Genomic DNA, 12270 nt, shown 5'->3' on the forward strand with positions numbered 1-12270 from the left:
ACCAATCTCAAATGCTTCTTATGACCTTCCAAAGTTCGGGAATATACAAGGATGTCGTCTATGAATACAATCACAAAGCGGTCCAAGTAAGGTCGGAACACTCTGTTCATGAGATCCATAAATGCTGCTGGAGCATTTTTCAATCCAAAAGGCATCACCAAGAACTCATAATGGTCGTAACGAGTCCTGAATGCTGTCTTCGGAATATCTTCCTCTCGTACTCTGAGTTGATAGTAACCCGATCTCAGATCGATCTTAGAGAAATACTTGGCACCCTTCAATTGATCAAACAAATCATCAATTCGAGGCGAGGGATATCAATTACGTACTGTCACCTTGTTCAATTGTTTGTGATCGACACATAGCCTCATGGTTCCATCCTTTTTCTTCACAAACAACATTGGTGCACCCCAAGGGGAAACACTAGGTCGAATGAATCCAAGATCAACCAATTCTTGCAATTGAATCTTCAACTCCCGCAACTTTGCTGGTGCCATCCTATAAGGAGCTTGATAAATTGGATTCGTTCCTGGAAGGAGTTCAATAGTGAACTCGGTTCTAAGGAGGCAAACCAGGAAGATCATTCGGGAAGACATCCGGAAACTCGCGAACAATAGGAATGTCTTCCAAATTCAAAGTAATCCCACGAGTATCAATGATGTGAGCTAAATATCCCACACATCCCTTCTTAAGTAACTTTTTCTTCATGATGGCGGAGATGAGACAAGACGGAAGGACTCTACGCTCTCCATAGAATACAACTTCAGGTTGTCTTGGACTTCTAAATACTACCTCATTCCTGAAACAACCTACTGACGCACGATGCTTCTCCAACCAATCCATTCCCAAGATGATGTCAAGGTTGACCAAGTCTAAGGGAATCAAATCGGCTTCCAACATTGCATCACCCACTTGGACATAACAACCCTTGAATACCATGTCTGCGAACATGACATCCCCCGTAGGTAAAGAAATACTAAAGCTTCCTGCCATTGGTGTGGGTCTAACACTGGCATAAGGTACGAAACTATGTGCAATGAATGAATGTGTGGCCCCGGGATCTATTAGGACACGTGCAAAATAACCAAAAATAGGAACCATACCGGTGATGACATCAGGTGTAGCCTGGGCCTCCTGTTGAGTCATCGAGAATACGCGGGCCTGAGTAGTAAAACGCCCAGTCTGGCCCCTCTGATGCCTACCACGTCGCCCACGGAAAGTGGACTAAACCCCGCTGCTAAATGAAGAACCGGCTGTAGAAGAAGATGCACCGCTTTGGGTCTGACCCTGTCCCTGATTACCTTGCCCCTGTTGGGCCCCAGTCTCCTGTCTACTAGTACCACCAATAGGAAGGAGTGGACACTCACTCCTATTGTGCCTTGTCTGCCCACATAAAAAACAACTCACTCCGCTCCTCTGGCTAGGACCACTAGTCTGTCCAAGTTGTGGGCAATCCCTCATAATATGTCCTGCCTGTCCACAGTGGTAGCAGGTTGTACTAAACTGCCATGAAGGATCCCTAGATGTACTAGCCATAGACTGATGCCCCGAGTGCTGGCTCCAAACTGGTCGAGAGCCAGACCTCCCACTACCTGAACTGGACCACTGCTTGCAGAACTGGAACTGCACTCTCCTTTCTTTGATGGACCCTGACTCGGTCCGCTGAAGCCTGATGCGTTCCTGCGACGCCTATTACCACCCAAACTGTAAGTCTTTGCCACCCTATCGGCTGCTTGGGCCAGTGCCCTCATAGTGGGGTATGTGGTGGTAGTGACCACCCCTTGTATATCCAACCACAGACCATTTTCGAAGTGCCTATACTTGTCTTCCTCAGTAGTTACCATCTCAGGTGAAAATCTGGATAGTTCATTGAATTTATGCTCATACTTGAACACAGACATTGATCCCTACCTCAGATTCTCAAACTCGGACTTCTTCGCATTCTGGTATGAATGCGGATAAAACTGCTCAAAGAAGAGACGCTGAAATTCCTCCCAGTTAATGGCAGCAGTATTAGCATAATCCCTCCGGACAGTCTTCCACCAATGGTAGGCACTCCCCTTTAGAAGGAAGGCAGCCAATCGAACCCTATCCTCATCTGAACACTGTAAGACTTCAAAAACTCGCTCCAGATCTATGAGCCAAGTGTCAACGTTAGCAGGGTCTGAACTACCAAAGAACTCTTTTGCTCCAAACTCTTTAACCCTTTTGATGTCAGAACCTTTCGTATTACGTCTCCCTTGTAAGGCTGTAGACACCGTGCGGGTGAACTGAGCAAACATACGTCGTAGATCGAGCTCATTCTCTCCAGCTTGCTCTCCGACAGGTGGAGATGGTGGAGGTGGAGGTGGAGGTGAAGATGGTGGTGGAGATGGAGGTGGAGGATTTGGCCCCCATCTTGGAATGCGACCACGACCTCTCGTCGTAGCACATCGAGGATGCATGATTCTAAACAAAAGAAACCATAGAAACGTTAGTGTCAACCACGCAAAAGAAGCATGAAAGTCGAAGGAAATGAACCTAATTCTCTGATACCAAGCTGACAAGACTCGTCCTGGACTCCTCGGAACCCTGGACGAATCCTGTTGTAATGCCGACATCTTACCGATGCCGGGCCCACTTACTAAGAACCGAGACTTTCTACTGAAATTTCGGCAGAGCCTCCCTTGTAAATTTAACATCCCCCAAACTTCCAACCTGTAAAAAAACACAAATTTACAACCCAACTGCCAGCATGCATTAGACAAAACATAGTGTTTACAAACCATGGCCTCTGGCCTCACAATTTAAACCCTAACAGGGCAATAACAGAGCATACCTAACAGAATTCAACATACAAGCAGAAAAGGAAGTTCAACAAAATTACAGGGTAAAAAAGCCCTACAAAGGCTCAGAGTATTGAAGCTCGCGATTTAGAGGCACGCAACTCAGCCCTACTGCTCGATCCAGTCAACTACTGGCTGGGGGGCGCAAAATAAAAAATTGTGAGTGGACAAAACAAAGTTTAGTTCCATTTAAACCAAAGTAATATAACCCCATCGATTTAGAAAACAATGCATAAAACCAATGGATTCAAAACGGTCATAGCTATAATTATATAAAGTTTGCTCAAAATCAGAGATAAATCCGAAATCCATAATGAAACTTACAAATCAACCCATCCGAACCTTTGCTTAAAAATCTCAAATTAAACTCTCGACATGCGTGCCCAAAGGCACGACGAGCGAGGAAGTATCCTCACTGAGAAACAAGAACAAATGAATAGCTATATATATATGTAGATATGTAACTATGTATATATATATATATATATATATATATATATATATATATATATATATATATATATATATATATATATATATATATATATATGACACACCTAGTTGACTAGTCCACATGGAAGAGTCCTCAATTGACCATGTGGCTAGGAAACGAGCCGTCCAACTGGGGGACTAACTCTCAGCCAGCATGTACGGACGAATCCTCAAGACCCGTACGCCTGTAACAGTCTTACGCGCGCAGACTACCTAATTAAGGGTCTACAGCAACACCCCGTTAAGGATGCCCCGGGTTCTGACATTTCCTAGTATCTCAAGTTTCCATATCCAAGTTCCAATCCAGGGGAGGTATCTACAAGAAAAAAGGTCTTTCGCGACGAAATCTTTTGCGACCAATCCAAATTTGGTCGCCAAAGAGGGTTATGGGCGACAAAATTTTTTAATTCGTCGCTAATAATTTCGTCAGATTTATGAACTCATTGACCATAAAATATGTCCGAATGGCGACCAAAAGATTTGGTCGCTAGGGGAGGAATTGGCGACCAATATTAAGATTGGTCGCCTTTAAGCTTGAAAATTATTGGCGACCAAAGTATTTCGTCTCTAAGATTGCTTGCGTCGTCTCTAAATTTGAGATGCCGTGAAAATATTTTGTGAAACTTGACGACCAATTGGTTTGGTCGCGGTTCCTGTAAAAAAGAATATAAAGTATTAAAACTGTGTCGTTTTCCTTATTTGATGGCTACCGACCAAATAGCTTGGTGGCTGATTCTAGGAGACTATAAATTAAAAACATTTCCCTAACCGGTTACTTCCCCCAATTTACTTCTCTCGTATCCACTCTCTCCATCTTCCACACCACCGATGCCTTCAACCAGTGCCGGTCCTGTTTTTTCAAAGGCCCAGGGCGAAATTCTAAAGTGTGCCCTACACACATTAATCACTAACACTAACACTAACACTAGTATACTTTTTTTAGACAGTATTTATTCCATTGGTTTATCAACTGTTTTATCAACTAAGCATTGGTTTTTTTGAGAAAGTATTTATTCCAAGATATTTTTAGACTTTGAGCAATGTCTTTCATATTCCTAAGCAATGAAAACAAATGTCCAGCTATAGATACCAGTGAGTCAAAGAATTTCAAGAATGCAAGTCAAGCCAATATCAAAGAATTTCTTTTAAAACTCTCATCATGGATCCTTTGTTCCAAAATTTCAGATCCATTTCAATATCCTATTCCTAAATTATGGAAAACAATGTGTATTTAATTTTGATTCATCCTACAAGAAAAATCGAAAAAAAGAAAAAAAGGAAATCATCCATGTTATTTTCGCAGAAGAACAATTCCAACAGTAAAGCAAGGTTTCTATTTGAAAAGAAAACCCAGTACATCTATTAGTGATTCAAAGAATTTGAATGAATCAATCCAAGAAAACCCCATGATTTAAATGACTTAGAAGAGGAATCGATAGAGAAAAAGAGCGATAGAAAAAAAAAAAAAAAAAAGCAAATCACCCATGGTTATTTTTTGCAGAGGACGAAATTGAAGAGTGAAACATAAATGAACTTACCATCATCGGCGTCAGGGAGAAATTCGGTAAGAGTTCTTGTGAAAAATCTGATTGGGAGGAGGTAGGATAAGAGGTAGGGGTAGGAGGTCTAAGAAACGATGTGAAAAATCTACAAACAAATTATATAAAAAAAAAAAAACATATTTTCCTATGAGAAGAGAAGAAGAGAAGAAGAGGAAGAACAAGAACAAGAAGAAGAAAAATTTAGAATAGATAACGTTAACCTGGAGAAGTGGAACGGGTAGCGCAAAAGGGTTCTTGAGGAGCGGAAGAGATGCGCTTCTTCCAAAACGCGAACACCATCTATTTTTTTTCCCTAAAAAATATTAAATTATTTTATAATATATAATATAATACTTATAATAAATAAAAAAATTGGGCCCCTGAATAATGGGCCCAGGGCAGTCGCACTGACCGCCCCTGGTCAGGGCTGGGCCTGCCTTCAACTCCGTCCTCCACGGACGCTCGCAATGAAATCTTCCAACGATGCTGACCAATCACTTATATACCCACTATCTCCTCGTCCCTCTTCAGATTTCTCATGGCCTTTATTTCTCACTCTCTTTCCCAAAATCATCCTTCATTGATGCCAACCACTTGCTGCTACGGCAACATATACTAGAGATTCTCTGCAATGTGCTCAGCCACATACCAACTCTGATTCAAAGGTGCTTTTATTATTTATTATTTATTTAGCTAATTTTCTGTAATTATTTTATTTTCATTTTGTAAAAATAAAATTTAGTTGGTTTTTGTCTTAGTAATGAGGTGGTCGACGACCCCTCAACCACTTCTCATCTGCTGCCTCTATTTTAGGTATGAAAACTTCTCTAAATATTTTGAGTTACGAGTTTGGAATCATGGAAATGTTAAGATTTACCCTTTTTTATAAAGATTTCTTGTGCTTGCGTTGCCTGGTGGTATCTTGTAATTGATGCTTTGTTTCTTTGTGGGATGTTGCAATGATTTAGCATTTTTTAGATTTCTTTGTTAAGCCTTCATTCTAGAACTTAAATCTTCAGGTCTTTTAATATTTCATTTATGTAAACTGTGAGAAGAAATAAAAGAGAAGCAACCTTGATTGAGCACTGCCATTTGAAAATTTTCCATTATAGATAATTGTAGCTATTAAAGACTTGAAGGCCCCTTCAGACAACCAAGAGACCAACGCTAGGCTGTGAAACTATTGTTGCAGATGGCAGGTTTGAGCATCCTTTGTTTTCCTTCTCTTTATTAGAAATAAAAAATTGTGCCACAATTTTATTTCTTTGTTGTGCCTTTTAAAAAGTCTTGTTTGGCTCATATTCTTTTGAAACTTAATTTTTAAAGACCCTTGCATTATAAAAAAAAATTTCCTTCTCTTTTCATATATCAGAGGACTTCAATGAATTCACTTAAATTGATAAGGTCTCTAGTCTGCAAAAGATATTTGGTTATGTACTGTGAATAATTATCTGTTATCATTTTGTATTCCCCTATTTCCATTTTAAAAGATCTCTTTGCCAGTGTTTAAAGTTCAACTTAGAAGAAGTGAGTATTCTAAAGGTTGCTGTTATACATTATACATTTGTCCGTTGGTTGAGTTTTTCTAACATGACTTGGATTTTGAAGTTGGACATTTATGTTTTTTGCTTTCCTGCTTGTAGGAAAATGCCTTAGAAAAGAGTGGGTCTAACATGACTAGGTTTTGAAGTTGGACTTGCGTATCTGATTTTCAAACATCTGAGATGAAATTTTACTCTCATTATTGGCTAGTGGAGATTGTGAATTGGTAATCAGGTTGAGGAGCTATTTAAAAACTTACATTGCCTATTTGATTGGGATTATCTCTTTTTCTCTTTTTCTCTTTTTCTCTGGTTTGATGTAGCAGTAGCCATTTTAATTTGGCTAGAAGATTTAGCTATAAGGAATTGCTTTCTGCTTTTTGAAACCAAACCAAATTCTCATTTGAAGCAATAAGTTTCTAGGAATCTGTTATACACATGAACTTATTTGATGACTGCAAATACCTATATTAATTTCTTGGATATTGACTTTTCTTAAAATCAGTATGAAATGCTTGCTAATTATGCATATCTAACCCCAGTGTAGCGCAATGGGCTGCGATGTAACCCACAGAGCTTACTATTGAATGAAAAACAAGACCCTCTTTATTTTGCTCCTATTGTTCTACTATATGGAGTTTCTCCTGTTATGTATACTTAAGGTAGCAGATTGTACTCATAGATTTAGAGATAGTTGAGTTTATTTCAGAATAATTCACTAGTTGTGGTTTTCTTTATTGCAGTTGTGTATTCAAACAGCTCCAGAGTTGGAGAACCCATTCCTGCCACATACCTACCAAATTGGTGAGTTCCTATGCATTGGCCTCAAGCACATTTTTTCTTGTTCTGTTTTTTAAATATTTGAATTACATGTCTTGTTCAACTTATTAGATGAATCATAAGATATAAGATCTCCTCTTATATGTCTTTATTGCTCCTTATATTAGAAAGCCTAGCTTTTCAATTTGAGATTTCATCAGTTCTATTGGGACTCTTACTATGAATTAAACACCTGATTTTCAGTTCACCCATGTTGAAGATTTGTAAACAATTAGTCTTTGCCTATAGTGACATATTTTGAGTATAATTTGGTCTCAACCTCTCCCAAACTTAAGTTATTTGCCTTGTTTTGCTTTCGTAAAATCAGATCTAGGTCCATGTTTTTATTTTTCCATGTATGCTTCTAGCTGTTCCATTTTTGTGTACTTTTTAAATGATTATACTAGACACTTGAATCTCAATGTACATAGCTTGTTCTTTAGCGGGCTAGCTCCTTTTTTGTTTTCACATTTAACTGAAATGAGATGATTTCTTTGCTAGTTTCTGCAATTGCAGAAGTGTATGTTTGTCAAGTCATGTTCTCGGAGAAGTTATTGGTTAATCTTGAGTCTCCAGGATTATGAGAAATTGATGTGCTTTCTCAGGGATTTGGTTAGCAGGCCATGCTATCAGTAGAGATTGGACAAATTAGATGTATTTCTTAAATAAGATCTCTTAGATTTCTATTTTGGTTAACTGGTATTGCGGCTTGTATTCATTTTACCTTGCTGCTGCCCCTTTGGTCTACAACATAATTTTTTGTTTTGAGCAATCTGATATATCATTGTCCTTGTGTTTTTATTAATTTTTAACACTAAAAGGAATCATATTTTAAATTAAAGCTGGTCCTAAACCAAAATACCTTCATAGCTCTACCAAGGACTTCTGCATACTATTATTGTTATTGTTATTAGTTCACTAAACACGTTGAATAGGATATGGGATGCTTCCTTTTTGAGAAACAGGTCCGTAGCCTCTATGTATTGTCATGGGATAGTAATTTGATTCGAAGTTGATGAAATCAATTTCAATATATGTGACTTGTGTGGTAGTTATTTTGATTGGAGCATGCTGAGGTGTAAAAAATAAGTAAACCATGTCTTTACTGTTATAGACAGTGTTCGTTCTTTTTTTCACTTTCGCTTTATTTTTCTTTCATGGATTGATATTGCACAGCACTAACTAAGTTATATTCTATTCAAAGTCTAGCAGCTCTGAGATAGTTGTGTAAAATAAATCAAGGAGCTATGAGAAAAAGCTAAACCATAATCCATGTATTTAATGTTATAGGCAGATAAGTAATGAAGAGATTTAAGGATATTATCTTATATTAACTTGTTCACTTTCTTGCTAAGTTTTTAGGAATATGAATTGTTATTTTGGACTGGCAACATGTATTGTTCCTTCTACATAAAGATAGTGCATTTTCCAATTACAATTCTTTCTAATTCCTTCTACATGAATTTATATTTTTTGTTGTAAAGGAATATCATGGCTGAGTTTGAGAAGATCAAGCAACAATTGGCAAAGTGCTTGGGAATTCCACGAGATCATATCACGGTCCCTAACCCACAAATGTTAGAAATCATGACAACAAAACTTGGGGTTACAAAGGGCATAGAATGCATGATTGGTCTCTAGTCTTAGTGTATAGGGAAATAGTGACTGCAAAACTGGATTTACAAAGGGCAAAAATATATGGAGTTGGGCCTCCACTCGTTCATGTTTACTATTTTTAGATATATGGCACCTTTATGTGTACTTGAATGACTTTTGTACCTTTGAATGGGAAAAACTTTTATTTATGTCATTTTCTATTAGTCTATTTACCTAAATTTATTATTTTATTTTTTAAATTTCAATATGTTAATGAACAAAAGGTTAATATTATCACAAAACAATATATATATATATATATATGTAACTATAAAAACAAAATTAAATACTTAAATTATGCATGTTTTAGCGACCAATTAAGTAAGCTTTAGCGACCAAATCTCATAGTCACCAGAAACTATTGGCGACGAACAAATCTCTTTGGTCGCCCAATCCTTCCACAGTTGGCGGCATATTTTGGTATTTTCGCGGGAACCTGTCTTTATAGGCGACCAACTGTTTACTTTAAGGCGACGAAACCAATTGGTCGGGAAATTTTTTTGGCGACGAAAATTATTTTGCGTCGCCTTTTGTCATTTTTACTTTCAGCCACGAGCTTTGGGCGACCAACCTAGCGACGAAATTATTTCGTCGCTAAAGGATTTTCGCGACGAAATATCAGCTTTTAGCGAACAAAGATGGTGGTCGCCACTTCAACTGACATTCTAATCTCACCTCTTTCCGCATCTCATAACAACCTCCCAAGTACCCCACACTTAATCCACAAGACAGTACTTTCTCAAATATTATATATAAGTACATAACTCAAGATACCTCAAATATGTCAAAACCCACTTATATCACAAATACTTTATAAGGATAAAAATTCAACTATAAAATATAAGGTGAAATCCAATAAACCATTAAATTCTTATGCATAAAAATTCCATCATAAAATCATGCTATGTATTTGAAAACAATGTCCACTCACAAGTAGTCCCATGTTGCTTGACCCTGAGAGGTTCCCGACTGCTGTGTAAACGGGGTCGGATTACCTATTTCAGAATACGAGCACAACATTAAAATCAAACGCTTCAAACGAGGACTTTAAATTAAAATCCTAATTTCCTGGGTTTCAGATAAGCACAAGGAATGAGACGTTCCTAAGGTCCAACTAAGGGTTTCGAGAGCTGGAAAAGTCTCGGAAGACGCTCGGTCAATTGGGCGGTCAAACTTTCAAATTGGGTCAACCGGGCCCACGGGACCCACGACCTCAGTTTTACGATCTGGGAGTTCCTAGGAGTTCCACAAGGTCTAAGATGAACGTCTTTTAAGTTTAGTCTGAAACGGACGGTCGGATCGCTCGCGATCGCATGATCAGATGATTATCGTAAAACACAAACTTTAAGTCACTGAATCGGAACATCCGAGGCTCCGATTCACGATCCGTAAAATCCTACACTATCCTAGGAATACAAGGAACAATATACGTGAATTTGGGTTTGATCCAACGGTCCAACCATATCAAACCCGGAAATCGCACAAACGTTATCCAAATTAAGATCCGAGCACACGTACACGCTCGTGACAACACAAGGATGATTTTATGATAAAATGTGACCCCACTATACTGCCTATGTGCCGCCGCACGGCTGGCAGCGCGTGGGTGGCTTAATCAAAAACTAGCGGTTGGAAACCTTCAAAATCAAAAGCCAAGATTCCTACCCTAGGTAAAAGACACCATTTGGAGCCACTTTTGTTCTTGGACCTACCCCAAAAAGTAGACAGAAGTGGCCGAAATTTCAGTTAAAAAACTGGCCAAACTTAGGGTTCAAAATCGAGTTACCTATGCTAGGTATTGTTCAAATCCTACCCAACCATCAGCTAGATCATGGGAAATAGTTGAAAATCCATACATTAATTGTCGGGATTGGTGGCCGGAGGAGGGAGATCGAGTGGCTGGAAAATTTGTCAAAACTGGATGCTTTCTTTGCTTTTTCCGGCAGCTGACGGCGATGGTTGGCGTCGAGGTTGGTCGGGGAAGGTTGTTGGGGTGGTGGCGTATCGATCCGGTCCGGTCTCGTGGCTGGTGGTCAATGATGGCAGCTAGAAGGTGACGGCTGGGAGGAAAAATCGCGAAGGGGGAGGGGAATCGCACGGAGAGAGAGAGAGAGAGAGAGAGAGAGAGAGAGAAATGAGGGTTTTTTGTTTTTTTATTCAAAATTAAATTTTGAATTAATTACGATTGTGCCATTGAGAGTTTTTAGATCGTATATCTCTCGTTACAACTCCGATTCAAGCCTATTGCATGTCTACGGACTCGTCTCAGTATGACCTTCCTAAAAATGCCACTCCCTGCCCCAAAATCTTTCCAAATTAAAAATGAGCAAATTACCCCTACTCCGAGGGCAAAATTGTCATTTCATGTTTAATTAAATTAAATTAATTAGTAAATAATCTTATTTCAGGTCGGGATGTTACAACGTAGCCTCCCAAGTTTGGAGACAACCATTCACTCAATCTCTCTCAATCTCTTTCACAAGGTAGATTCTTCAATCTCTTCAATCTCTCAAACTTTTTATATACATGCTGCTCTTTTTTTTTTTTTTCTTTCTACTGGTTGTCCATGGTTTCTACTGGTTTTATATACGTCCAGATTCTTTCTACTGGTTGTCCATGGTTTCTTCAAGCATGAAGGTGTCCATGCCAGGAAGTTTTTGTGTGGACACCATTGAAGACCCATAGCTGGTATTTTTATTAGCCACCATTGAAGACCCATCTAATATGCTATTTTTATTTTCTTGAGAGTTTATCGTGATGGGTCTCATAGCTGGTGGTTTTATTCTAGGTGCAGTCCACAATGCATATCTCCTCATCGTGGTTGAGTTGTGATGGGTCCACAATGCATATCTCCTCTAACTTGATAATAAACTTGATATCATCACCCAACGACAAGCTCCATTTTTCTTTTAATTCCCTTTATGATAAACTAGTTTTGCTGCAAACTTTTATTTCTTTGACTTCCATTAATCTTAGGCACTATGCATGTTTTTAGTAAAAACATTATTTGCTATAACATGTTCATCTCCCAATACATACATATTTATATAAGGACATGAACATATGGTGAAGAACAATAATGTGGCTAGTGGATCACGAGTTCTGGCTGTATGGAATAATTAGAATACAACTATATTTTGTGACCTGTGTATCAAGGAGGTAGAGGCAGGTAATCGTCCTGGTACTCACTTTAAGAAAGAAGGACAGGGAAATGTGAGGATTAGCTTGAGTAAAGAGACAGGAGCCGAGTATGATAAATCACAATTGAAAAATAAGTGGGATGCACTTAAGGAACAATGGAAAATATGGAAAGAACTAATTGGAAAAGAAACTGGTCTTGGGTGAAATTCCAAACTATATAAGGAGGCACGCTCAACGTGATATTCATTTTGACAA

At 38.6% G+C, this 12270-nt stretch overlaps 1 long non-coding RNA gene across 2 annotated transcripts; it reads left to right on the plus strand.

The window, feature by feature from the left end:
- The first annotated feature begins 5247 nt into the window (after positions 1-5247).
- LOC148293984 (uncharacterized) lies at positions 5248-9028 on the plus strand. 2 transcript variants are annotated; one of them, XR_015836410.1, is made up of 4 exons: positions 5248-5523; positions 5971-6057; positions 7143-7203; positions 8703-9028. It is a non-coding gene; the product is annotated as an uncharacterized LOC148293984 (long non-coding RNA). The 2 variants fall into 2 exon arrangements; XR_015836411.1 differs by lacking the exon at positions 5971-6057 and having other exon boundaries at positions 5259-5523.
- The last annotated feature ends 3242 nt before the right edge of the window (positions 9029-12270 follow it).

Source organism: Prunus avium, chromosome 6 (assembly GCF_965620075.1).
Source record: "Prunus avium chromosome 6, drPruAviu1.hap1.1, whole genome shotgun sequence".
Classification (NCBI taxonomy): Eukaryota; Viridiplantae; Streptophyta; class Magnoliopsida; order Rosales; family Rosaceae; genus Prunus; species Prunus avium.